Here is a 25424-nt window from a genome sequence, read left to right as displayed (position 1 = left end):
TAAAGTGTTGAAGAGCAAAGATGTCACCTTGAAGACTAAGGTGCACTTGACCCAAGCCATGGTATTTTCAGTAGCCTCCCATGCATGTGAAAGCCGGCAGTGAATAAGGAAGACCAAAGAAGAATTGATGCCTTTCAAGTGTGGTGTTATAGGAGAATATTAAATATACCATGAACTGCCAAAGGAACCAACAAATCTGTCTTGGAAGAAGTACAACCAGAATGCTCCTTAGAAGCAAGGATGGTGAGACTAGGTTTCGTACATTTTGGACATGTCAGGAGGGATCAGTCCCTGGAGAAGGACATCATGCTTGTTAAAGTTGACGGTCAGTGAAAAAGAAGACCCTCGATGAGCTAGATTGACACAGTAGCTGCAACAATGGGCTTAAGCATAACAATGATTGTGAGGATGGCACAGGACAGGGCAGTGTTTTGTTCTGTTGTACATAGGGTCGCTATGAGTTGGAACAGACTAGATGGCATCTAACAACAAAGTTCTAACAATAGTTTTGTATTTAGCATCAGGAGACAAGCATTTAGAGTTTCCAGCTGTGAGCAAGAAGCAAAAGGAAATGCTAGAAATCAAAAACACTCCAACAGAAATTAAAACGTCTTTTAATGGCTCATCAGTAGATTTGCCAAAGCCAAGGAAAAAATCAGTGTGCTTGCAGATGGGTTAATTGAAACTTCCCAGAATTAAAGTGAATGGAAAAAAGGAATGAAATAAACAGGAGGAATGGCGAAGGAATAAAAAAAAAAAAGAAAAATCAGTGGAGAAAAGATAGTCTTTTAAACAATTGGTTCTAGAACAGTTGGACGTTCTTATGCACAGTGATAGAAAGAACCTAAACAAGGACCTTATACCTTTCACAAAAATTAACTCAGAATGGGCCATAGGCCTAAATATAAAATTGAAAACTATAAAACATCTAGCAGGAAACATAAGAGGAAATTTGTGTGACTTTGGGTTTTGTAATAACTTCTTAGATAGAATACCAAAGGCACAATCCATGAAAGAAAACATTTATAAGCTGAACTTATAAAATTATTAAGTTGGACTGATTAAAATGAAATACTCCAGCTTTGCAAAAGAGAATGAAAAGAAAAGCTGCAGACTTGAAGAAAATATGTGCAAAACACTTACATGACAAAAGACTTAGAGTCAAACTACTGAAAGAACTCTTAAAACAATAAAAGAAACAACTCAATTAAAAAATAGGCAAAAGATCTGAACAAACACCTCAAAAAGATACAAATAAACATGAAAAGAATGGTCTAATCCTTTGTTAGTAGCAAAACACAAATTAAAACAACAATGAGAAACCAACTACAAACTTATTAAAATGGCTAATCTCTCCATCTCTCCCCCACAAAACAACAACACATGACAATGTTAATGGGGGCAAGCGTGCACAACAACAGCATTCGTTCATTGCTGGTGAGAGTGAAACTTATGCAGCCACTCACTTGGGAAGACAGTTTTACAGTTTCTTGCAACAATGGGCTCGAAAATAACGTTTGTGAGGACGACGCAGGACCAAGCAGCGTTTTCTTCTGTTATACATGGGGTCTCTATGACTGGAAACTAACTTGGTGGCACGTATCAACAACAACAAAACTACCCTTGAATTTTTGGTGTAAGCCCTACTTTATCATTATGTATTGTTATTATTTTTTGCCTATAATTGTGTTTGATTTCTTAATAAATATTTAGAAATTCTTCCACTTGTTCATGAGATGGAGAAAAGATTGACAACTTTAATCTTGTCTTCATTTCTCGTGATGTTTGTTGGTTCAGTTGTGAGGATTTTTGTTTTCTTTACATTGTTTTCTTTATGTTCCCATTGTTTGCCTTATCAGTGAGTAACTGAACTGCTTGTCTCCACTGACCAATCAGAAAGAAAATGATGAACATAAATATTATGCAACTCAGCAGTGACTGTCTATACATTTACTCAATGTTCAGAATGAAATTACTTCCGTTTGGACCAAAGTATGCAGGAAAAAAAAAAAATCAAAACCGTATGATATATATTAAGGATATTGAATTCCTTTAAAAAAATTACCAAAAATGAAACTTTGATACCATTGTTTTAAGAAATCACTACAGTCTTAAACAAAAATCTCCTGCATGGTAGGAAATTAGCTCTTCTTATGAGTCCAGTACAACCTTGATTATAGTCTAGGACATTACCTACTTCCCGGGAGGCACAAACAGTTCAGATTTGGCTACTGACCAAAAGCCGGCTCTTTGAATCCACCCAGAGGCACTTTTAGAAAAAAGCCCTGGTGATCTGCTTCAGAAAGATCACTGCCATTGAAAACCCTATGGAGTGCAGTTTTACTTTGACACACATGAAGTTGCCATAAGTTCAAATCAACTCAATAGCAACTGGCCCCAACGAATAACAGGTAAATTTTTCTCATGACCATACTTGCAGAATTTCTAAATATATTAACAAATCAAACTCACAATTGTAGGCAATAATAATAATGATACATAATGATAGAGTAGGGTTTACCCCCAAAATTCAAGGGTAGTTTTCTTGTTGTTGTTAGGCGCCATCTAGTTGGTTCCAACTCACAGTGATCCCACGTACAACAGAATGAAATGCTTCTTGGTCCTGCGCCACCCTCACAGTCCTTGTTATGCTTAAGCCCAGTGTTGCAGCCACTGTGTCAGTCCATCTCATTGAGGGGCTCCCTCTTTTTGCTGACCTTCTATTTCATCAAGCATGATGCCCTTCTCCAGGGACCAATCCCTCCTGATAACATGTCCAAAGTGTGTGAAACCTAGTCTCACCATCCTTGCTTCTAAGGAGCATCCTGGCTGTATTTCTTCTAAGACAGAGTTGTTCGTTCTTTTGGCAGTCTATCATGGTATATTCAATATTCTTCACCAAAATCATAATTCCAAGGCATCAATTCTTCCGTTTTCCTTATTCCTTGCCCAGCTTTGCACACATATGAGGCAACTGACAACACCATGGCTTGGGTCAGGCACGCCTTAGTCTTCAAGGTGACATCTTTGCTTTTTAACACTTTTGTTGTTAGATTCTGTCCAGTCAGTTCTGACTCATAGCGACCCCATGTACAACAGAATGAAACACTGCCCAGTCCTGCACCATCCTCACAATCGCAGTTATGCTTGAGCCCATTGTAGCAGCCACTGTGTCAATCCATCTCACTGAGGTCTTTTTTTAACACTTTAAAGAAATCTTTTGCAGCAGATTTGCCCAATGCAATGTGTCTTTTGATTTCTTGACTGCTGCTTCCATAGGTATTGATTGGGGATCCAAGTAAAATGAAATCCTTGACAGCTTCAATCTTTTCTCTGTTTATCATGATGTTGCTTATTGTTTCAGTTGTGCGGATTTTTGTTTTCTTTACACTGAGGTGTAACCCATAATGAAGGTTGCAGTCTTTGATCTTCATCAGTAAGTGCTTCAAATTCTCTTCACTTTCAGCAAACAAGGTTGTATCATCTGTATAACGCAGGTTGTTAATGAGTCTTCCTCCAATGCTGATACCTCTTTCTTCTTCATGTAGTCCAGCTTCTCGGATTATTTGCTCAGCATACAGATTGAATAAGCATGGTGAAAGGATGCAACCCTGACTCACACCTTTCCTGACTTTAAACCACACAGCATCCCCTTGTTCTGTTCAAATGACTGCCTCTTGATCTATGTACAGGTCCCTCATATGCACAATGAAATGTTCTGGAATTCCCACTCTTTGCAATGCTATCATTCAAAAATAACAGTCAATGTTATTCACCACAATAACAGAAAAAAAAAAGGTAGAAAAACAATGATTGTTTCAAAAGGTGCAATAAAAGATCTTTACTGAATTCAGCACTCATTCATATTTAAAAAAGATAGTCTCAGCATGTTAGGTATAGATAGACTTCCTTGAATCTGAAGAAGACTGTCTGCAAAATCTTAGAACAGTCACCATACTTGATGGTGAAAAATTGAAAGTGACAATGTTGAATTTTACCTGAACCCTGGGATCCTGGAAGATAGTGATGGTTAAAGAAATCCCCTTGCCTTTTGTGCTCTGGAAAATGGATTACTGAAGCAATCATCCCTTCCCATATGACTTAGATAAGACTCCTGGATGTGTCCTTGTTTACCTATGTTATGACAAGGTCAGACACAGACTCCAAATTCCCATTCTTTACTTCATTGGTGAGTAGCTGAACTGCTTATCACCACTGATGAATCAGAAACAAAATGCTTGTTAACAATAAATTTTGGTTAAGCTTTTCTCCTTCCCCCAAGTGCCTGGACTTTGGCCCACTCAGCCTCAGTCAATACACAATTCCTCCTTAAGGCCCCTCCTGGAAAATAGGCTGGCCTCACAGTAAACCATTCTCTGATATGCTATGCAATCATGCCATCCCCTCATTCTCCTTCTTCACGTCTGGCATTGTCCTAGCCTTGTTTACTCTCATCTCTATAAAAGAAAAACCTTTTTGCCTAATTATCGAGGTGCTTATGGTCAGAGCTTTCCCCTTATTGCAATGGATCCCTCCCCTATAGGAATAATCCCTTTCCCCTTTCTGAATAAAGTGTCTCTGTATCTAAGTCTGGATTTGTTTTATTATTTGACAAAAGCTTCCCTTTCCTTCTGCCCTTTCCCCCTTATATGTGGTACAAAGGTGGGATGACCCCATTATACTTTTTATTTAATGTTGTATTATAGGCCTTCATCAGTACAATACGGAAGGGAAAAAGGCAGAGAAAGTACGTAGATTGTAAAGTAGGAAATAAAATTCTTATTTTTTACACACAAAATGGTTATGTACCTAGAAAATAAAAAAGAACCTAGGAACTATAGTAGATGAATTTAGTAAGGTTGATGTATGCAAAGTCAACAGAGAAAATTCAATGTAATAGAAAAGAAATTAAAAAAAAAATGCTATCATAGCAATAGAATCATACATAAAATACCCAGGTATAACTTAAAAAAAATCCCTATAAATCCTTTGCCTTAAAAATTACAGGACATTGAAAGAAATTTATAAAGACCTAAATAGATGGAGGGGTATACTGTGGGCCACAGATTGGGAGAGTCAGTGTTGTAAAGATGCCATGAATGTTTGCGGGTGCCTATATGTGTGTGCACGTTGCATATTATTTGTACATGTTTTAGTAAGAAAGATGAAAACAATGGGCAGAAATACAATGCCTGGTCTGCACTGGGATTCCTTGCCAGCATTTGCCTGTCGTAAGGCTTTCAGAAGGCCTGAACCAGTGGTCCATGCAAGCTGTGCTGTTGTACAATGCTAGTGTCACCCATCTCGCACAATGGAAGCGCAAAGTGATGCTTTACAGAACCGACAGTGCTAGAAGGGATGCTCATATTTCCCAGTTAAAATTAATTCCATCTCATTTTTAATGTGGGTATGTTACCACCAGCTTTTGTATCGGCAAGGGAGATTCTAGTTTTGGCCAATAGCCTCAAGTCTGATTTCAACATTGCCCAAATGGTGGTGTTGTTCTCTGTAAATGAAAATTTCATCTGATTTTAAAGCAATCTACAGAATATCTATCTCTCAGTTTGCTTCATATAAAAGACTTCCTAAGAGGAAGCATGAGTTATATTCATACTATCACAGTGATATTTAATGACATTTTTCATAAATAATAATATCCTGTTTACACATAATGAAGTAGTACCATTTACAGGGTTTCTGGTTTAGATTTGCAAAAATGTACTAAATCAGTGATGAGAATCATGATTTATAATTGTCCTCTTACTATTTCTGCAACGATTTATGGTAGGAAAGGTTAGTGACTGATGTTGGCACTGAGGCAGCAGAAAGTTAATGAGTCTTGTCTTTTTGTACAACTAGACTGTGGTTCATGTGCAAAAAAGTACCTTAAGGCTGTGCTTTAAATGCTTAGCTCATTTATCTCTCATCAGTTAGGCAAATGAGATGCAGAAGCGGTTTCTAGTTTCTAAATAACTTTTTATATGCCACTGAAAGCCTTAAAAGATCCTAAAATGCACTCTTTTGTTAATGAAATAATCTGTTCCTTAGTTTAGAAGACTCAACTTTTAAAGCCTCCAGTCAGGCCTCTGAATTCACTCTCAATCTGCCAATATTTATAAGCTCCTTTTTACTATATGCTTACTTGCTTATATGGGGATAATTCCAAATATATGTACCATCTTGTTGCTGTTGTGTGCCGTCATGTTGATTCCAGCTCATAGCAACCCCATAGGACAGAGTAGAACAGCTCCACAGGGTTTCCTAGGCTGTAATGGGAGCAGGCTGCTGGTTCTTTTCTCCCTCAGAGCCACTCGTGAGTTCGAACTGCTGACCTTTTGGTTAGCAGCTGAATACTTAACCATTACTCCACCAGAGATCCTTCTGTGTGCCATCAAAAAGAAAACAAAAAACAAACCTGTTGCCATTGAGTCAATTCCAACTCGTAGCTACCCCGTAGGACAGAGTAGAACTGCTCCATGGGGTTTCCAAAGGGTGGCTGGTAAATTCAAACGGCCAGCTTTTTGGTTAGCAGCCAAGCTCTTACCCACTATGCCACCAGGGCTCTTATATGTATCATGGTTATGTAAAATCTTAACATTAGGAATAGGTGAGTGAAGGATATGCTGAAATTTTGTTCTATCTGAAGCTCTTTGATAAATCTAAAATTAGCTTAAAAGGTTTATTTATAAAAAAAACTGTAAGCCAAAAACCCCAAACCAGTTGCTGCTGAGTAGACTTCGACTCTTGGTTACCTCATCTATGTCAGAGCAGAACTGTGCCCCACAGGTTTTTCAATGGCTGATTTTTTAGAAGTAGATCGGCTGGCCTTTCTTTCCAGGCACCTCTGGGTGGACTTGAACCTCCAACCTTCCGGTTAGCAGCAGAAGACATTAACCATTTACACCACCCAGGGACTACATAAAAAACTATCTTATGTAATAAAACACTCCACTTTTATTCAAATAAGATTCCAATACTTGTCTGTTTAGCACAAGTTTTGAAGTATGTAGTCAGAAAAGGATTTGCAAAAATTGCCACAAAATATAATGCCTAATTAATTGCAGCTCAGATGTTCTAATTGACACTCTATATTTCTTTCTCATGAATCAATAACAATATCATGGTAATTGAGGCAGACAATAAATATCATTGAGTTGAAAGTCTCTAACAATGACCTCCATTGGCTATCGTAAGTCCTTACTGTACAGGCTAAGAGCTAACTCACATAAAGACGGGCAAATTCCTCTGTTGCTTTGCGTTGCTTGTCTGTAACCTTTCAGTTTTTCTTGTTTCTCCCCCTCCCCCAAAAAAAAGCCAAAACACAAAACAAAACTCAGCCAGAGTAGAACTGCCTTCTATTCCATACTGAGAAAAGTCCTGGGTACAAAGACAACATTCAGAAAATCCTTTTTGGATAGATCAATGACCGACTATACGTTACTGAACTATATTCTCAGATAAGTAAGACACAGTTTCAAATTAAGGATCACATCACTGTAAGAAGGTGGTTAATAATTTAGATGGCTGTTGAGATGCTGAATGTGTTGCTTCCTGGAGGATGTTGAGGAACACCCTGATACTGAACTCTTTATATTTTCATTACACCATTTTCTTACTTAACTAAGAATCCTATTAACTAATTGAAAGCAACACTAAGCTTTTTCTGATATGACATTTACATATATTTGAATGGTTAGGCGTGTAAGATTGTGTTGGGTTTTCAGCCTAAGATGAATTCCAATTTGGGCTATGCTATTTTTTTATGGATCCATTAGGAATGTGTTATGCTATTGATTCTGTTGTAGTTAGGTGTCCTAAAGTTGGTTCTGACTCATAGCAACTATATACAACAGAACAAAACACTGCCCAGCCCTTCACCATCCTCACAATTGTTGCTGTGTTTGAGCGCATTGTTGTGCAGAGGCAGAAGGGGTGACTTGCCCCAGAGCATAACTCCAAGGGGGAGCCAGAGGAGACACAGAAGGACATTCTGAGGTGCCACAAATATGAAAGGTGCCTGACTGAGGCAGCAGGTCAAGAGGGGGAAGGCTTTCCTGCTGACTGTGTTGCTACTATCACTGTCTATTCATCTTGAAACTGGGGCAGGGGGCAACTTAGAGATTACCCATAGGCACTCGTTATTCTTGCTGTGCCCCTGTGTTACACCCACTGTGTCAGTCCATCTCGTTGAATGCCTTCTCTTTTTTGCTGACCCTATACTTCACCAAGCATGATGTCCTTCTCCAGGGATTTGTCCCTCCTGATAACATGTCCAAAGTATGTGAGACAAACTCTCACCATCCTTGCTTCTAAGGAGCATTCTGGCTGTACTTCTTTCGAGTCCGATTTGTTCATTCTTCTTGCAGTCCAGGTATAGTCAATATTCTTCACCAACATCATAATACAAAGGAATCAATTCTTTGATCTTCCTTATTCATTGTCTAGCTTTCATATGCATATGAGGCGACTGAAAACACCATGGCTTGGGTCAGGTGCACCTTAGTCTTCAAAATGACATCTTTGCTTTTTAATACTTTAAAGAGGTCTTCTGTAGCAGATTTGCCCAATGCAATATGACATTTGGTTTCTTGACTCCTGCTTCCATGGGCGTTAATTCAGTTAAAAGTGGAATTTAGTCGTAATCTCCTGTCAAGGGTTATATGACTTTTCCATCTTTGATTTAATTTTAAATTGCTTTAGAAGTAGTCTTCATTCTCCTTTCTTTCTTTTACTTCATCCATGTCCATCATCTGACCTAGCCATACTCAGTGTGTTTTTCCAACTTTGTCCCTTGATTCTATAAATTAAGGCGGATGAGCTTGCTGATTTCCGCATTAGAATTTGCTGCCCTGACAATGCTTGTCTAGAAGATTGGGTTCTCTCATTGATCATCCTGTTCCCATGATGGGATTCTGAAATTATCATGTATATAATTTATTCTCTTTTTGTTTCATCTTTTAAATTATTCTAAGTACTGGCTGAATCAGCCTGATTTTTCTGACCTTCTAGACTAAATACCCTTCTCAAGAATAAGAACACTTCAGGCCTGAGCTAAAGCCCAGATGTCAGATTTAGGGTGAGTGGGGTGGGTGGATCTGTAACAATAGAACTTGAAGAAAAACGGATGGCAGACAGGGAATGACAGGCTCTTGGACCAAGAAGATACTTCAAAACCACAAAACCAAATCAAAGATGGAGGCACAGGGTAAAAATCGTAACTTAGCTTGGATATAGCTTCCAAGGATTGGCAGTTATGGTCAGGGAGACTGGTCAGAAAGGATCAGGAGTGCATCTGAAGCTGATTCATTGAGAGGTCCTCTTACAAAGGAAGCTTCCTACAAGACACTTGAGTTCTTATTCATGGACAGTGGGAGAAGAGCTAAGGGTTGGCTTTAAAAATAATTTTGTTAACGTTGACTTTTCCAACATATACATCAAGCTTAATACAAACTTGCTAGGTGCTTGACTTTTTTAGAAGCAGCAATAGGTAAAACAATGAATATAAGTAAAATCACAGGACAAACAGTGGCAGAAGTACACATGGGTATGTAGCACTTCTTCATAGAGTTGATTTTGACACACAGCGACTCCATGTTATGGAATAGAACTGCCCCATAAGGTTTTCTAGGCTGCAGTCTTTATGGGAGCAGATTGCTAGGTCTTTTCTTTCCCAGAGTTGCTGGGTCAGTTTGAACTGCCAAGTTCAAATTCAGATCATGAATCTAGGGGGAGGTCCTGCTTTGTCTGTTTCACCTTCTAGTAGCTAACACCAGTTCTGGGAGTTCTGGGTTTCTAGATGCATCTGCCCTCTATATTTGTTTGCATATGGCTTCTTCTCCCCATGTGTCCCTGTGTTTGTTCTGTTCTTTTTATAACGCAGAGGTAATAAGGTTTCAGGACCCACTCAACATTGGTGTGTCTCATTAACATAACAAAAGGAAACTTCTGTATACAAACACAGTCATACCTACAGGTACAGGGTTAGGATTTCAACACATATTTTGGGGGGACACAACTCAATCCATAACATGTTGTTGTTAGGTGCCATCAAGTTGATTTCTGACTCATAGGGACAGAAGGAAACACTGCCCAGTCCTGCACCATCCTCACAATCCTTTATCTTTTTCACTGACCATCTACCAAGCATGATGTTCTTCTCCAGGGACTGGTCCCTCCTGATAACATGTCCAAAGTACCTCACCATCCTTGCTTCTAAGGAGCATTCTGGCTGTACTTCCTACAAGACAGATTTGTTCGTGTTTCTGGCAGTCCGTGATATAGTCAATATTCTTCACCAGCACCATAATTCAAATGCATCAGTTCTTTGGTCTTCCTTATTCATGGTCCAGCTTTTGCATACACATGAGGTGATTGAAAAGACCATAGCTTAGGTCAGGCACACCTTAGTCCTCAAAGTGGTATTTTTGCTTTCGAATACTTTTTTAAAAGAGGTCTTTTGAAGCAGATTTGTCTAATGCAATATGTCGTTTGATTTCTTGACTGCTGTTTCCATGGGCGTTGATTAAATTAAATTAAATTAAAATTAAATCCTTGATAACGTCAGTATCTTCTCTGTTAAACATGATGTTGCTTATTGGTCCAGTTGTGAGTTTTGTTTCTTTTATGTTGAGGTAAAACCATACTGAAGGCTGTGGTCTTTGATCTTCATTAAGTGCTTCAAGTCCTCTTCACTTTCAGCAAGCAGGTTTGTGTCATCTGCGTATCACAGGTTGTTAATGAATCTACTTCAATTTTGATGCCTGTTCTTCTTCATATAGTCCAACTTTTCGGATTATTTGTTCGGCATCCAGACTGAATAAGTATGGTGAAATAATACAACCCTGAGGCACACCTTTTCTGATTTTAAACCACTCAGTATTTCTTTTTTCTGTTCAAATGTCTGCCTCTTTGTCTATGTACAGGTTCCTCCTGAGCACAGTTAAGTGTTCTGGAATTCCCATTCTTCAAAATGTTATGCATAATTTGTTATGATTCACACAGTCAAATGCCTTTGCATAGTCAATAGAATACAGTAAACATCTTTCTGGTATTCTCTGCTTTCAGCCAAGATCCATCTGACGTTAGCAATAATATCCCTTGTTCCATGTTTATAACAATATAGAAGAGAATTAATTAAGGTATAGAAAAATATTAAATGCTTTATCTAACACCAATGCTCAAGAATTGTTAATTTAGTAAAATTTGCTATTACCTTTAGGTATATTAAGCTATATTAAGTATTATATCTTAACTTAAAGTAATTCACACATTATGATCAGCGTGAAGAGTTAATTTTTTTTTTATATAGATGACAAGGATTTTAAAGTAGCACTGTTATAGTTTTGGAATTCAGGGTAGGAAAATACCAATGTGAAATACTCAGTTTATTGCAATGTTTTAAAGTCCTACAAGCTTCATTACATAGCTATTAAAAAGCAATTTTTTGTTCCTATTGCTTTGACCATATCACCTTAGGCCTTTCAAGAGGGTTATTCTGCCAAGAAACAAATTAAGCATTTATTAGAGGGTCACCAAGGCATCATTACAGGAGTAATCACTCACTAGAGGTTCTTGTCATTAGTTCACTTATTCCCCTCTCTGTCTCCTACAAACTTTACAGAATCATGGATTTTTAATAAGTCTTATGCTCTGTGGTGATCCGAGGTTTATTGCTGCTTGTAGAATGTGTTTCCTTTTTGATTCTGACAGCTTGTTGTTTACAAAATGACGCGCTCCCTTTCCTACAAGAAAGCCTATAAAATGGTTTGAAAGATACTATGAAATTGGCAATTGCATTGAATACAGAATGTAAATTATTGATAAGACTGACTCTTGGTCTTTTCTGTGATTTAATTCCTTTCCTTTCCTTCTTTATCATTTTTCTACTTTCCAATATTGGTTGTATTATGTAGTTCAATAGTTAAATGAAGTCTGAAAATAATGTCATTGATAGGCTCATGTTTTAAAGCTTCTTCAGGTACTTACAAGAACATACTGCTGTGAACACTGTCTAAAGTGGAACTCTCCTCTCTGTCCCCGACTAGCAAAGGCCAGGCCACAATGGCTTAGAGAAAACCTTGGGAATTCCTGTGGGGAAGACACTAAAGTACCAGTTGCTGTCAAGTTGATCTGGGCTCATGGAGACCCCATGTGTTGCAGAATAGAACTGTGCTCCATAGGGTTTTCAAGTCTCTACTTGGAGTGCTTTGGACAGTGAGATGTGAGCAGAAGTGACTTGTATCATTTTTGGTCTGAAGCTTTACAGCCAGCATGTGATCCACCATATTCCCTGCCGCCATAACCAGCAACATTCCAGGAAATGGCATTTTTGTCAGCCTGAGTCCTAAAATGAGAGTAACTCAGAGCAGAGCCCTCAACTAACCTGCAAGGGACAATAGTATGGGTGGGGAATTAACCTTCATTGTTTTAAGTTACTAAGATTTGAAGTACTTTGTTTTGCATCTTAACCTAGAAACAGATTGCCAGGCCTTTCTTCCAGGGTACCTCTGGGTGGGTTGGAACTGCCAGCCTTTTGGTTGGTAGCCATGTGCTTAATCATTTGTACCATCCAGGGACTCCAGAATACTGACCTTAAAATAAATGCAACAAAATATCCTGAATGTACCCTTATGTTTCCTTTTTATTTTTCTGGAAAGGAATCTCATTGGCTTTGCTTACATACTAGGCTGTTATTTTGCAACTAATTTTTAAATGAGAATGATCTTCTTATGAGACAGTCATGAATCTTTTTATACAGATATGAAAAAATGAGGTAAAAGTGTAGTTTACGCTCTCATTTTCTAAGGCATTAACAATATTGTGTGATAAACAGTGTCATTCTATATAAATATTGTAATGCATAAAAATGATGTTTTAATGACTTCCTCTAAAATTCTTGGGATATGGAACTAGCTGTAATGTAAAAGGAATTCAAGCGTGGATAGAATAGTGGATTCATCATTAAAATTCTGTGTCTTACAGTGCAAGGAAATTCTCTGTTGCTGTGCTCTGTATTGGAGACATCATACACCGGAACGTCTGAGATACAGGGTGTACGCAGTTATAAATTATGTGTAAAGGTTCTTTTAGAAACTCTGCTTCTCATTTTCAACTAGAAAACTAAATATATGTGCATCACAACTCTGGTTCAAATAATATTTTTGGTAGTCCATCAGTTGGTGACCATCAGTTACGTAAAGTTCTCCTTCCCTGCCCACTTCCAATTGGGAGTTGCTATGTGGACTGTCCCTGCTTTGGACAGTGAGATGTGAGCAGAAGTGACTTGTATCATTTTTGGGCTGAAGCTTTACACCCAACATGTGATCCACCATATTCTCTGCCACCATAACCAGCAACATTCCAGGAAATGGCATTTTTGTCAGCCTGAGTCCTAAAATGAGAATAACTCAGAGCCGAGCCCTCAACTGACCTGCGATGGACAATAGTATGGGTGGAGAATTAACCTTCATTGTTTTAAGTTACTAAGATTTGAAGTAGTTTGTTTTGCATCTTAACCTAGTATCCTGACAAATGAATGAGTGAATGCTGCCGTAAGAGGAGAAACTTATACATGTGGCATTTGCTTAGGGTTTGACTAGTAGGTTCTTGTTGTTAGGTGCCGTTGAGTCAGTTCCGACTCTTGGTGACCCTATGTACAACAGAACGAAACACTGCCCGGTCCTGTGGCACCCCCATAATTGTTGTTACGCTTGACTGGTTGGTAGCAAGGGAATAATTATTGTATGTTGGAAGAAGTTCAATCCATCATATGTATTAGTTGGTATAGCTACTATTGTGATAACTTAGAAGGCAGGTCAATACCTAATGAACTTACAGCCCTAGGGGAGGAGGTTACAAACACAGTGTTGGGAGCATGTGCTGGTTGCTTTTGGCTACACTTGGTAATGTATTCCAGAAAAAGATGAAATGAGAACATAATTGACCAGCCTGCAAGTAGGAATGAAAAGGAGTAGAGAGAACTCACAAAGTCAGGAACTCGTAGGGTTAGAACTGCAGCTGCTTCTCAACTGCAAAGTAAATATAAGTAAATTTTTAAAAAATCAATAAAATATTTAAAATAGACAGCATATTAAAATAGTATTGAATATTATTAAAATGAATATTAAAAGTAAAATAATTAAATATGAAATTAAACAAAATTTTCAAAATAATTGGACCATAGAAGGCTGTTTGAAACTTGGCCTTGCTGAACAGGCCAAGTAAATGTTATGAACATAATATTGGTAGTTACAAAATCTAAACAGATTAAATTGGTGGCGCCCACTGGGATTCCTTCAGCTGGACAAAATGTCTCAGGAAAATGTATGCTCCCACTATTAGTTTTCTATTACTATTGAAGCAAGTTACTACAAATTTAGTGGCATACACCACAAATTTGGTAACCCAAAGAGCAGATTATGACAGTCTTTGATGTTTATTAACAAATATTCCTGGTTAGCAAATTGACAGGATTACACTTACTCTCTCTTTTGAAGTTGAGAATGGTCATACTGCTAGATTTGGCAAGAAACATGTGAGTGCCAATGACCTGAGTCACTTCTGGGTGAGAAAGCTTTAAGGATTCAGGTTATAACTCACCATGCTCTCTCTTCACTCTGGAATGGAAATGACTTTCCAGTTTGTAACTGCTCCATCAGCCTGGGTCCAGGTATGAGGATGGTGGAACAGAGCATCCAGTTAACTTTAGTGGGCATGAGTGAAAAACAAGAGTGTATAGGAAATGAACATCTGTGGTTTTAAACCACTGAGACATTTAGTCCACTGAGGCTTCTTTTTTTTTTTTAAATAACTGCAGCATAGCCTAACCTATTCTGGCTAATAGTACGTATTGGTAAAAAATATCTAATTTCATTCTTTATGTAACAAAATAAAAACAATTGAGTTATCTTCATCAGTCATCTTTAAGGGCTACTTTGGAGGCTAACTCAAGTTAATTGGAAGTCTGATGGGAAACTCCAACAAGTTTAGGATTGTTTACATAATTTACAAAATATGTGTTGTCATATATTTCAAATCTATTCCTTTAGCTCCATATAGTTACATTTACATAATTTCCCTTCTTCAGAGCCAGTTTTCTCCTTGGCCCTTTAGTAGCACTTTGTACAGTTGATAGGATTTGTAGAATTTACTTTAATAAATATATTTTGAAATAAATATTGACTATATTACATTATTTTGAATGTGTCCATTTACCATATTTTATGCAATTAATGCATGTGTTATATATGTATATATATATATATTTTTTGCCAACCAACCCCTTGTGACTATTTTCATAAGTGCACTATGCTGTAAAAAAAAAAAAAAAAAAATTAGCATAGCTTATTTATGAAAATACCTCATAGAAGGAGGGTGTGACTGGAAGAAAAAAAAAGTGCAACATGCGTTATTTGTGTAAAAATATGGTAGATGAAAGAAGCTATTATTTACCTAATTTTCCAGCTGTAAAACAAACCTGGGTTTCTGTTTTCTCAGTCTGCTTACAGTGGCTGATACCTCGTAATCATCCACATCTCCCTGCTCCCCTGATTCTGATGATAGAAAAAACTCAGCAGGCTGTGATTATCTCTGCAATTCCTTCTTTGTTGAAGATGACAATTGAATACATTATTGCATTGCCTATAGATTTAAATTGTACTTCAAAAATATGTGTTTTAAGATGTTTAATGATTTACTTGTAGAGCCAATATCATTTTGAGATTAATTCTAGTAATAATTTGAGATAACCTTAGCTTCACGGTGACAAGGTTTGTTTTTAGAAATCTCATTCTACATTTTCTGAAATATATATTCTTAAATATAAGGCACAAAATTAAATATATTTAACATCAGCCACTATTATTAGAAGTATTAAAATTGTATATTATGGTAACTAAGGAGCCCTGGTGGCACAATGGTTAAGCATTCAGCTGCTAACCAAAAGGTTGGTGGTTCAAACTTCCCAGCTGTTCTTCAGGAGAGAGATGTGGCAGTCTGCTTGCTTAAAGATTACAGCCTTAAAGACCCTGTGGGGCAATTCTGCTCTGTCCTATAGGATCACTATGACTTGGAATCGACATGACGGCAATGGGTTTGTTTTTTTATTATTATGGTAACTATTTTAAGAGTTCAGGCTTTAATTTCAAGATAACTAGTAACTCATAAGATTCTATCAACGGTCCTGATCTAAATGTTTTTTAAAGGAAGTGAATACTCTCGTCATTGTCTGAAAAACATTATAATGTGCCTTAGAGATTTTCTTAAGAACAAGAGCCACAACAACAGTAAAGCAGCAAATATCAGTTATTTAAAACTAGAAACATGTACTAAATTTTTCTTACACAGGAATAATAAGGAAGAAATAAAATCTGAATTGGTTGAAGGTCTGAATTTTGGAATAAGAATTAATATCTTTAAATCTAGTAACTCCAATATGACCAAATCAGTATTGACAGATTAGAAACCAACTTTAATGTACAAAGTAGAAGGATGCCAGAACTTATGGTTAACCCAAAAAACAAAACAAAACCCAACCCCATTGCTGTCTTGTTGATTCCAACTCATAGTGACCCTACAGGACAGAGAAGCACTGCCCCGTCGAGTTTCTAAGGAGTGACTGGTGGATTCGAACTGCCAGCCTTTTGGTTAGCAACTGTAGCTCACCATAGCTCTTAACCATTGGGCCACCAGGGCTCCAAGTTTATGGTTAGCACTTCAAATATTTAAATATAAAAGGTGCTTAAAAGTAGTTTGTTTTCCTAAACCCACGATATTATTTTTCCATAGAGGAAATTTAAGCCACATCACCTGAATTATCAAATGTTTTAAATCAGTATTGTCTGCATGGTTGTTTTCATCTGATGTAATGCAGTCAGAGAAAGCAATCAATAGTGTCTGAGGAGATTTTAAATCGTAGTTTTCTACATCGCTGAATGTATTGTCATCTAACCATGAAGCCTATATGGCAAATTTTGTTCTGATACATTCAAGTCAATGAACATACAGAACACCTAGTTATCTTTATTTAAATAATGGACTATTAGAAAGTTGAGGTTCACCTCTTATCATAAAAACTGGTGTATTCAAATATGAAAGATTTGAAAGTTTTCCTCGAATTAACCAACACATTATTTGCTAAAACTGTGACTTGGCATTATTAGGACATATTTTTATGTAGGAGAATAGAACTTTGGCAGTCACAAATTCAGTATTTGCAATTTTGACCATTCTGCATGATCTAGAAGTCCATTTATATAATACAGTGCAATTTTGGTGAAGTAAAAATTTTAATAGTAGTGCACAGTGATTTTTCTTCTATTTAGCCAGAGAATGAGCTCAAGTGAATGCCCCATCTGTCCATCTCAGCACAATTTTTTTGCCCTCTACTTGTTTTTATATAAGCAGTAACCCTATTGAAATGATAAGGACTTTGCAGATTCTAGAACATTCTTGGTTAATGGTTCCAGAGAAATAACAATATTTACTAAAGTGTAAAGTTTGTTTTAATAACAGGATTTATTTGAATAGTTTTATAAATGGCATTAGTCCTGCATTGTAGAAGCATTCAGGATCTTAATGGGGCACTTCATTTTTTCAAAAATTCTTTGTTGCACTCTGTGGGAGAAATTATATACAGAATTGAAGATATTTAATCTCACTATATGTCAGCTTTCATGATATAGAAGTACTTTTCCCATTATGGCCACAGGTTATGTTATGGAAGGGTCCAACTCTTAGAAAAAAATAGTATCACATAAAATAGCTTTTACCTTACACATAAGTTATGTTCACAAAGGTTCTTTGTAATATATTTATTGGAAATTCAAATTGTGTGCTCCTTGAGAAAGAGGAGTATTTATGGTATCTGGTGGGCAATGGTCTCAGAACAGCTTTATCAAACTTTTCCCTCAGACTATTAGTGGTTTCACAATTATTAATAGGCAATGTATAGAAAAATCGAATTTCATGAGTAAATACATTGATTCATGCTGTGGCTGAATGAAATTAAACAGGTTTTCTTACTACAGGATTTCTCAATGTCTTTAACACTAATGTGCATTATGAATCATCAAGATGGAGTTTAAAATGCACCATACCATATTTCTCATATGCATTTTGCCATGAAATCCCCAATTCCTTATAAAAGCTCGCAGAATATGTAATATTCTTTTGGTAAGAAGTAGTACTTAGTAGGCCAAGCACTATTTGGACTACTTCACATATATTAACTTTTGAAAAATTCAGTGTTACCTGAAGGAAAAAAAACAGTGGTATTTTGCTCTCTACTCTCAAATATGCATCTTTGTTTTAATATGCAAATGCTATTTTAAACTCCTAAAACAGATTGTCACTGAATGGACGTGTCCCATATTTATTCTCCAGCTTCCTGATCCTCCTGCTTATAACCATATCTCTGTGCAAAGCCCGGTTTGTGCAGTGCACAGAATATTGTCTCATGTGGTCTTTACTGTAACTTTCTAAAGCAAGAAGCTGAGGCCCAGGAAGGTGACATGACTCCCAGGCTTGGAATCCTTTGAGGGACTGAGCTGAGATTTGTATTCAAGTTTGTAATTTATTATAACACATAATGTTTTGAGGATCTGGTGGACAGTGATGGTGGGTCTGCGCTAGTGTTCCCTTGTGGATACTTCTGCTTTTGAGTGAGTTTTCTGTCTTCCATATTTTTTATTTCTCTTGTTTGGGTTTCCCTTTATTTTCATTCCAAAGGATCTTTCTTTCCTTTTTCACCTGGCTTCTTGTTATCCTGGACCCTCTACAGAAAATGAGCCACAAGGCTTCCTGAAAACCCAAACCAAACCCATTGCTACTGAGTCGATTCTGACTCATAGCGACCCTATAGGACAGAGTAGAACTGCCCCATAGAGTTTCCAAGGAGCGGCTGGTGTATTTGAACTGCCAGCCTCTTGGTTGACAGCTGTAGCACTTAACCATTGTGCAACCAGGGTTTCCTTAAAGCTTCCTAGGGTCACCAATAAGGACTATGTTTTGGAAGGGGTTTTTTTTTTTTTTTTTCTTGTTGTTGAGTTTTGCTGAAAGCTATAAAGGGAAGGACATCAAAATTTAAAATCTCCCTTCCTAGCTTCTACTATAGTTACTTTGTGGAATTAGACCCAAAAGTGATGAAAGAAAAAAAAAAAGGATAAACAGAGGTTTGAGTTTGTGGAGTCATGAAAAATATGTATATTTTTTCAGAGAATGTCCCAGACTCAATGTCATTTTATCAACATTGTTGAGTAACATTCAAAATTAGCATGTCAGGGTTTGCAATGGAAAGAAGTAGGAATTACTTGCTCTGATCTTCTCTCCCAGCATGCCTTACTGCAGATACTCAGGGCAGCAGAGGTACGGCAAGAGAGTAAAGGCACTCAGGTAAGAAGGCAGTGTGGGGTCTCTCTGGGGTGGCTGGGTGGTGGGGAAGGAGACAGTGGTGAAGGAGAGCTTTTTTTTTTTTTTAATTTATTGTGCTTTAAGTGGAAGTTTACAAATCAAGTCAGCCTCTCATACAAAAACTTATACACACCTTGCTATTTACTCCTAGCTGCACTAGTTTTTTTTTTTTTTTTTTGCTCTCCCCCTAATGAGACAGCATACTCCTCCTCTCCCGTGTGTATTCCCCGTGTCCATTCGACCAGCTCCTGTCCCTCTCTGCCTTCTCATCTCACTTCCAGACAGGAGCTGCTCACATAGTCAAATGTGTCTACTTGAGCCAAGAAGCTGACTCCTCATCAATATCATTTTCTGTCTTATAGTCCAGTCCAATCCCTGTCTAAAGATTTGGCTTTGGGAATGGTTCCAGTCTTGGGGTAACAGAAGGTCCAGTTCCATGACCTCTGGGGTCCTTCTAGTCTCAGTCAGACCATTAAGTCTGGTCTTTTTACGAGAATTTGAGATCTGCAACCCACTGTTCTCCTGCTCCAACAGGAATTCTCTATTGTGTTCCTTGTCAGGGCAGTCATCAGTGGTAGCTGGGCACCATCTAGTTCTTCTGGTCTCAGGCTGATTAAGTCTCTGGTTTATGTGGCCCTTTCTAGCTCTTGGGCCCATCATAGGTGTTCATCATAGGAGCACATTTTTAATCCATTCAAGCTTCAGTTTACTTATCTGGAAAATGGGGAAAATAAAATGATTTAAACATAGTTTCAATCTCTCGGTTAAAAGTGATACTTGCAAAGTGCTTGGAACTAAAAGTTTTCAATAGATGCTAGCTGAAATTATTGGTGTTAGGAAGGCTGTATATATAAATCTTGGACTGCCTGAGTATGTGCTTTAAAATTTTCAGGCCCATTTGTAGTTGTAAAATCAGTTCTTCCCTGCTGACAGAAATGTTAAGTTTATCAATTAACTTTATAATAATTGTTTCTTCTGCTGTAAAAGTGCAGCTTCAGTGAATAATGACCTAAGAACAGATGCCAGGAAATGTTCCACATTTTTCCAAACCTGATTTCTTTAATTTGGTCAGCAACTATTAATTACAGTATGTAAATAAATTCTAAGACTCCGATTTAAATAAAATTGGGTATAATACTACTTTCAGTTTACATTTTATTAGACACAAAATGGTCCCCAAACAATAATCAATTTGACTGCTTTCATCAAAACCAAATGGGTGAATCCAGGCACAGATGTATGTAATGAAGAATAACTCACGAGATACAATGTTTAGTTGTCAAATAATTTTTGTGGCCCAATATAAAATAATTTAGTGATGTGTTATCTTGAAACCATTGTTAAACTTGTGATCAAACATTGATATGCCAATGATTTGTTGTTTTTCAACATTCATGTTCTCATTGTTGAAGATTTTATCATAAATAACATTTTTCGGGGAATAGTAGGAGTCCAGTTGTAATTGTTAAAAAAAAATTATTGGGTACCTACTATGTTTTTGGTACTGTTTAGGTCCCTTATATGTATGCATGTTGTTGTTAGGTGCCACCGAGTTGATTCTAATTCATAGTGACCCAGCGTACAACAGAATGAAACACTGTCTGGTCCTGCACCATCCTCACAATAGTTGCTATGTTTGAACCTATTGCTGCAGCCACTGTGTCAATCCATCTCGTGGAAGGTCTTCCTCTTTTTCTCTGATCCTCTGCTTTACCAACCATGATGTCCTTCTCATCAGGACTGATTCCTCCTGAAAACATGTGTCCTAAGTATGTGAGACGAAGTCTCACTATCCTTACTTCTAAGGAGCATTCTGGCTGTACTTCTTTTAAGTCAGATTTGTTTGTTCTTTTGCCAGTCTATGCATATTCAATATTTTTTGTTAACATCTTAATTCAAATCCATCAATTCTTCTTCAATCTTCTTTATTCATTGTCCTTTTTTCGCAGGGACATGGGGCAATTGAAAATACCATGGCTTGGTTCAGGCGCACTGTGGTCCTCAAAGTGACATTGTTGCTTTTGAACACCTGAAAGAGGTCTTTTGCAGCAGATTTGCACAAAGCAGTACATCATTTGATTTCTTGACTGCTTCTTCCATGGGTGGTATTTGTGTATCCAAGTAAAATGAAATCCTTGACAACTTCAGTGTTTTCTCCATTTATCAGGATGTTGCTTATTTGTCCAGTTGTGAGGATTTTTGTTTTTTTAGTGTTGAGGTGTAATCCATATTGAAGGCTGTAGTCTTTGATCTTCACCAGTAAGTGCTTCAAGTCCTTCTCACTTTCGGCAAGCAGGGTTGTGTCATCTGCATATTGTAGGTTGTTAATGAGTCTTTCTCAAATCCTGATGCCGTGTTCTTCATATAGCACGGCTTCTTGGCTTATTTCCTTAGCATACAGATTGAATAAGTATGGTGAAAGGATACAACGCTGACACACACCTTTCCTGATTTTAAACCATGCTGTATCTCCTTTGTTCTGTTTGAACGACTGCCTCTTGGTCTATGTACAGGTTCTGCATGAGCACAATTAAGTGTTCTGAAATTCCCATTCTTTACAATGTTATCCATAATTTGTTATGAGTTACACAGTCGAATGCCTTTGCATAGTCAATAAAACACAGGCAAATATCTTTCCGGTATTCTCTGCTTCAGCCAGGCCCCACCAGACATCAGCAGTCATATCCTCATTTCACGTCTTCTGAATCTGGTTGACAGGCTGACAGATGTGTGAAGGCTTATATGTATAACTCATTGAAAATATGATGCTATGAATATTGTATTGATATTATTTAATTTTTTTTTTATTATTTAATTAGATGCAGATAATAAACTCATTGAGTTAAGTGAAATATTCAAAATCACACAGCTGTAAGTATGGTAAGCTATGGAGCTAGAATTTCAACCCATGTCTGTCTTACCCTAAAATATATATTGCTAACTGCGTTGTCCAAAAATAAGCTCTCATAAACATCAAACTTTCTCACTTTGAAAAATTATCAATGCTTTCGTTCATACCCAAGCCCTACCATACCATGTCAATGTAAAAATTAGTTGATCAGCTAGTAATATAAATACTTTTATTGAGTACTTAATAGGTGCCAGATTCTATATTGTGTGCTTCAATATATACTTTTTAATATTCACAACTATCATTTTAAGAAGTAGGTAATGATTTTCTGCATTTCACGGATAAAGAAACTGAGCCTTTAGAAGGCAATATGTTACACACAATTAGCAAATGGAATTGTGATTCAACTCCAGGTCTGCTTGATTCTAAGGCTATTTACCTTTACCACTGTAATGTCTTGCCCCTTGGTATTATAAAACTATAAATAATTCAATAATTCCTGTAATGAGAACAGCATATTCCAAAAACTGAGGGAGGAAGTTTCAGACATGAAATAATATAAATAACCTGACAGGTCATTGTTAATAATAATGAATGGTACAAAGTAAGATTCTGTGCACTGTACGTTTGTGCTGAACTCAAAGATTCAGATGAGGGGCATTGAAAGTTTAAGATGTCCTTGAACAGGTGGCACAGTCCAAGGATTTGGAGTTTTGTTGATCTATAGATGTGGAGGTGCAAAATTACATACAGTTGCATGTCTTCAGGCCCTTCCAGATAATTGGGCCATAATATTCAGCTGAACCACATCCTTCCTTGCCTTCCTGTCTTCAGATAATCTGTTTTTATCTCTCAGAATGTTCCCCATTGTCTTTTCTACTTAAAAGCTTATTAATATAGAACTGTGGAAGGCCTGGTCCCTATACGTCTAACTCTAGGAGGTAGCCTAATGCAGGGGTTAATAAAGGGAATCTGGAGTAAGACTGCCTAGGTTCAAATATTTTTCTAGTTGTGGCCTTATTTAACTTTTTAACCTATTTGTGCGTCGGTTTCGTCATCTGTAAAATTGGGATAATAGTAATACTTTTCTCAGAGAGCTGCTATAACTCTTGGTTTTTGACTTGGAGGAGGCGTAGGTGCACCTTTCTTCAGTTACCCACATTTGGGTTTATCCAACACCAGTGGCCTCCGCTTCCCACCCGTGTTCGACCCCAAAGAGATCAAAGTTGCATACCTGAGGTGCACCGGTGGAGAAGTCAATGCATATCTGCTCTGGTCCCCAAGATCAGTTCCCTAGACCTGTCTCTAAAAAAGATTGGTGATGACATTGCCAAGGCAACTAGTGACCAGAAGGGACTAAGGATTACAGTTAAACCAACCATTCAGAACAAACAGGCCCACATTGAGGTGGTGCCTTTCCCACAATCATCAAACCCCTCAAGAAACCACATGGAGACAGAAAGAAGCAAAAAAATATTAAACACAGTGAAAATATCACTTTCAATGAGATTGTCAGTATTGTCCTTCAGATGTGACAGTAATTTTTAGAGGGAGAACTCTCTGAAACTATTAAAGAGATCCTAGAGACTGCCCAGTCTGTGGACTGCAATGTTGATGGCTACCATCCTCATGATATCATAGATGACTTCAACAGTGATGCTGTGGAATGCCCAGCTAGCTAAGAACTACAAAGAAAATATTCCAATAAAGGATCATTTGATTAAAAAAAAAAGAATTGCTATAAGAATATTTGCAAAACATGAAGAAAGGTTATCTGGAATATAGCTCTGCAAAAAAAAAAGTATTTGCTAAATCAAACAATCAATATACTTTCATTGATAATCTTGACAGGAAGTTCTCTCTCTGTTGCCTGTCTCTTGATGCATTTGATTTGACTCTTATGGTACTTACCATATTGTCCTATATTATAATTACTGATTTCCATATATTTTTGCTTATAGTAGATTTTAGGCTTCTTCAGAAGACGAAGTGTTTGTTTCTTCCATAGGATCAGAGTATTGTTCAGTAATATAGTCCATGCATATGTGATTTAATGTCTGTCTAGAAATGTCCGCTTGCTTTTCTTTCCACCCGAGGGAACATGGCTGATGATTATACTATCACTCCACCATGGGTCGGAATAAAATAGCAGTTGCAATTGATGTGAATTTTTACCTTCTAACATTGACTCATTTGATGTCTTCTATGTATGTATTTTTTTATGTATGTGGCAGACAAAATAATGTCCCCCCAAAATTGTCTATCTTCTAATCTCTGAAATTTGTGAATATCACCTTACATGGCAATAGAGACTTTGAAGACGTTATTAAGTTAAGGATCTTGTGATGGTAAGAGTAGCCTGGATTATCCAGGTGGGATAAACGTAATCGCAAAGATCTGTATAAGTGGGAGACAGGAGAGTCACAGTCAGAGAAGATGTGGCAATGGAAAAAGAGGTCAAATGATGCCATTGCTGGAAGGGGGGCATGATTCAAGAAATGTGGATAGCCTCTAGAAGATGGAAAAGGCTACTCCCTAGAAAATCTTCTCCCCTAGAACCTCCAAAAGGAAAACAACCTTGCCGACAGATTTTAGAACTTCTGACCTCCAGTGCTGTAGGATAATAAATTTGAGTTGTTTTAAACCACTGAGTTCATGGTACTTTGTTACAGCAGCAATAAGAAACTAATACAAAGTTCCAGGAATTAAAAAAAAAAAAAAGGGAAAGAAGAAGGAACAGAGGAAATAAGACAGGAAGACAGATAGATGCTTTACTACAAGTAACAATTTTATGGGTAGTATGAAAAAAAGAGCCATAGTAAAAGAGCCAAAAAACTGAATGCATAGAGAGAATTAATCATCATAAATAATGGTGGGCAGAAAATAACACAGGAATTTGAGGGAAGAAAATTTTAAAACAAGTAGACAAAGTAAGCATTTTTTTCTTACAGGTTAGTGGAAATATATATGAAAATGACTTTCACATGAACAAGACGTTGTGAGAAGTAGGAAATCAAACCAATGCAAGTTCCACAAACCAAGTGCAGAGTTTCTTCTTTATAAACCCAAATTTGGAAATGGCGATTTGTTTCCACTCATGCCACCCTTCCCTTGCTTTTGCCTCCCTGTTTGTGATTCTACTCTCAACCGGAAGTCATTTTGTTTA

At 37.3% G+C, this 25424-nt stretch overlaps 1 pseudogene; it reads left to right on the top strand.

Moving 5' to 3' along the window:
* Window positions 1-23940, top strand: part of LOC100668621 (large ribosomal subunit protein uL11-like) — a 42727-nt pseudogene extending 18787 nt beyond the window's left edge.
* The last annotated feature ends 1484 nt before the right edge of the window (window positions 23941-25424 follow it).

Source organism: Loxodonta africana, chromosome 8 (genome assembly GCF_030014295.1).
Source record: "Loxodonta africana isolate mLoxAfr1 chromosome 8, mLoxAfr1.hap2, whole genome shotgun sequence".
NCBI lineage: Eukaryota > Metazoa > Chordata > Mammalia > Proboscidea > Elephantidae > Loxodonta > Loxodonta africana.
The sequence above is the reverse complement of the archived record's forward strand: the minus strand, read 5'-3'. Positions and strand labels throughout refer to the sequence as shown.